The sequence below is a fragment of the Triticum aestivum genome, chromosome 3D (assembly GCF_018294505.1).
Source record: "Triticum aestivum cultivar Chinese Spring chromosome 3D, IWGSC CS RefSeq v2.1, whole genome shotgun sequence".
Classification (NCBI taxonomy): domain Eukaryota; kingdom Viridiplantae; phylum Streptophyta; class Magnoliopsida; order Poales; family Poaceae; genus Triticum; species Triticum aestivum.
In genome coordinates this window covers 43,829,836-43,833,856 of record NC_057802.1, presented here as the reverse complement: position 1 = coordinate 43,833,856, position 4,021 = coordinate 43,829,836, and the positions used below count along the sequence as shown (strand labels likewise).

At 46.2% G+C, this 4,021-nt stretch overlaps 1 pseudogene; it reads right to left on the bottom strand.

The window, feature by feature from the left end:
- Nucleotides 1-749: 749 nt before the first annotated feature.
- Nucleotides 750-2,706, bottom strand: LOC123074028 (9-beta-pimara-7,15-diene oxidase-like; annotated as a pseudogene).
- Between the last annotated feature and the right edge of the window lie 1,315 nt (nucleotides 2,707-4,021).

The following is a 4,021-nucleotide window of genomic DNA, read 5'->3' as shown; positions in this document are numbered from 1 at the left end:
CCAGTAAAATCCCTATTTGTATTCTTCTTGTCTGTGCATATAATATATACATGCTACCTCTAGTTGTACATTAATTTTGTTTGTATTCTTGTTGCTGCACATTATGCTTATTGTCAGCTAGAACAATGTGCAAAGATTTTCAGTTTCCCATTTTCTGAGCTCAGTGTCTCCTGATTTTAGCCAACTAATCATCATTGTTATACGCACCTAACTTGAGCAGTGGTTTCACCTGATATGACATCAAATTGACCACAATGAAAATTTTCAGATCTACGCTTCTCTCCATCGGCAGCGGATGCTGTTCTAGTGCGCTGGTCATATGGGGCTTTAGCATGACGACTTCCCGACTGTCTACTACAATAAGGTTTGCCCGGCTTCGATGAGGAAGGGGCGAAGACGGCGGCGCGCCTTCAGCTCGGTCCAGTGCAAGTAGTCGTCGCTAGGTGGTCTACAGACCTAGATATATTTTTTACATCTGGTGTTCTTTGTACTACCTTGACAGTTGATGAATAGATCGGAAGTTATTCCCGCAAAAGAAAAGAGAAGATAGCAATATCATAGATCACCCAACAAGGAATTGGTAAATAGATCTTGTACATAACTTTACATTACAAACGGATAAATAAGATGTTACTATGATATACACTATACAACAGGATGATAGTAACTAAAATAATATCATGCAGTATGATATATCCGGTGTGGGATGCCTACAACTTATTTATATTATACTATACTACTAATGAACATCAGTGAGCTTTGCAGTCATCAATCTCCTTATGGATCAGCACATTATATGGTGACGCCACCAGGAGCAGATGGTTGCTTCTCTTTGCCGTCAAGCCTACAACGGTATCCATGTCTAGCTCATCCGGCCGCATTCCGGCAGGGAGGCTCCAGTCGAAGTAGTATAGAAGTCGTGCCACGACGAGTTCTACCAAGGCCAATGCAAAGATGTTCCCAGGACACATCCTCCTTCCACTTCCAAATGGCAGGTACTCTAGCTTTGTGCCTTTGTAGTCCGCCGCGTTGTCCTCGAATCTCTCAGGCCTGAACTCCTCTGCGTCCTGCCAGTACTCGGGGCTCCTCGCCATCGCCCATGCATTGACGAAGACACGGGTGCCCTCCTCGACCCTGTGCCCGTGGACGTCGCAGGTCTCCCTGCAGACACGGGGGAGCAGGAGCGGAACCACTGGATGAAGCCTCATGGCCTCCTTGACTACCATCTTTGTGTAGCAAAGCTCCTCCATGTGTGCCTCATGGTCTTGTGGGTTCTTGTGGTCAAATGCACACCGCACCTCCTTCTGCGCCTTGGCCATTGCACATGGGTTCCTTATGAGCTCCGACATGACCCACTCCGTGGTCGACGCAGTCGTCTCCGTCCCTCCAGCAAACATATCCTAATTTGTATGGTCACAAAGCATAGTTTTCATTTTCAGTGAGATGTCTATGAAATTCATTGAATTTCAATAATTTCTGTAGACACTGAAATGGGTTCCTTTGGGTCAAAATATTTCAGCAATATGAAAATTCAAATATTTATTCATACATTCCAAATATTTGGTTGAATAATTTAAGTGAATGAATTCGGCCCTTTGGCTGAAAATGCAAACCCAGTCACTGATATTCACTGAATTCCAGTGAGTTTGGTGCTTGGTGAAATATTTCTGAAAAGTGAATTTCAATGATTTTTTTGCAGAAATATTTCAGCTGAAACTGAAAGTGAAAACCATGTCACGGAGTTGACATGCACAAAGATGAAAATCCCGTTTCATATATACTAGGAGTAGCATTTGAGAGCAGTTAGGTATTATCAGTCCACTCACCGCTATGACTGCCTTGATGTTTGTGGTGGCCATGGGGACCTCGAGCTGCCCCTCGTCCCTGACCCGAAGCAAGACTCTCAGGAGGTCCTCGTCATCTCCATTCTCCGGTCTTGTTCTGCTCTCGCCGCGCCTTGCACTCCGCGATGATCTTGTCAAGGACCTTGTCGAGCTGCCGGCGCGCTCGCCAGAGCCGGCGCTTCATCCCACTGACGACGTCGACGAAGGACAGAGACGGGAAGAGGTCCCCGACGCAGAGGCCCCCGCTGCTCCTCAAAATCACCTCGATCGCCGACAGGAACTGCGCCTGGAGCTCGCCGAACGCCACCTTCGCGGTGACCGTGTTCGTGGACGACATCACGAGGCTGCCGAGATTGACCGGCTCACCGCCTCGGCAGGCGGAGCGGATCGTCTCGACGAGGCGCAGGATCTCGCCGCCCCGGACCGGCGCAAACTGCCGGACCTTGCGCGCGCTGAGGAGCTCCGTCGTGCAGAGCTTGCGCATGGTCAGCCAGTACGCGCCGTAGGGCGCGAAGGCGACGTCGAGGTTCCCGTACAGGCAGATCTCTGACGCCAGGATGCTCGGCCGCGATGCAAAGTTGATGTCCTTGTCCCGGAGGACCTCCTGCGCAGCCGCCGGCGTGGAGATCACCACGGCGTCCACCTGGCCCAGCCTGAGGTACATCACCGGGCCGTGCTTCTTGGCCAGATCACGGAGGGCGACGTGCGGCAGTGGCGTCAGGAGGTGGTGTAGGCTTCCGATGAACGGAAGACTCCATGGACCAGGAGGCCTTGCTGCTTTGGATTTGCGGCCAAGTAAGGACAAAAGGATCGCTAGTGAGACGAGTGAGAGGAACAGGAGGGCGGCTGCCGTTAGCTCCATCAGGAGCTTTTGTGGAATTACTTATTTCACAAAGCTCGCTGTTTTACTTGGGATGAAGAGCGAGGGCCCATCTTATAAGCCTTGTGATGAAGGCTGCAGCGGCGGTAGGATCCAATTTAAATTTAGCCATTCTTGATGCTTGATTTGTCCCTTATGGAGTACTCAGTATGAGCTTCCTCTGCTATCAAAATACAGTGTCAATTAGATTGTTCTAACTTCTAAGTTAAATTTTACTTTTGGTGAATCTTTATAATAGATCTGATCTTTTTAGAAAAAAACTCAACTTTTGCAAAATTTAACCAGGTTTATGGAAATAATATGAATAGACAAAAGTTTATTTTAGTCCCTCAACTAATTGACAAGTGCAGCTTTTGTCCCTCAACTTCAAAACCAGACAATTTGCGCCCTGATTTTCCAAAGCGTATGCTTTTATTACATCTCTATCCTGAATAGAAGCGGTTTCGCTGCTGAGTTCAATGGGTCTAACTACCAATAGTTACATTTTTTGGAGCTAAAGAATATTGGGGGATGGGTTAGAGATGCTCTAACCATAGTTGGCAAGCTTTCTACGCGTTTTGATTTCTTATGCTTTGCTATTTCAGGTTTGTGCTTTCCTTTCTATTTAACATTTTGGTGCCTCTAGTTTATTAAAACTACATCTTGTTTGGTTGGTTGGAGCTAATTAGATAAATGAAATAGGAATTGGGGTTATAAGATACGAACCCACCTGTTTGGTTGTAGGGACTGGGGATCAAAAAGGGATAGGGAGTGGGAGTTTAGCACCACATGGCACATATGGTAGGATATCCTCAAAATCCAAGGGAGTGGGAGTTTAGAGTCTAACAACCCCCACCATTTTGATAACAGGGAAGGGGTGAAGATAGGGATAGAAATGATTCAAAGAGAACATCTTGAACCTTCAACGTAACTTAAGTTGTCATCTCTTACTTTTTCTTAATCATTTATGAATATCCACTAACCAAATAATGGAATAAACATCTCTCTTAAATTCTCAAACATTCTTATCATTTCACTGCCAAACAAATGATGGGGACTAAAATGAGCTGTCACACGTCTAATCCCGTCATCACTTCTTCCTCTTAAATACAAATCCCCTTCAAAAAAGTTGTCAGAGACACTGTAAAAGGTTGTGTATGCATTTTGGCACAGAGGCCAGAAACAACAAATTCTTCTGCTATTGGAGAACAATGGCTCAGAAGAAGGATCGGGAGAGGCTTTCTTGTACTTCGCTACATGTTAGCATGGTATACAAATTTTTATTGAGGGCCTCTTGATTCTCAGGAATTTTAAACCG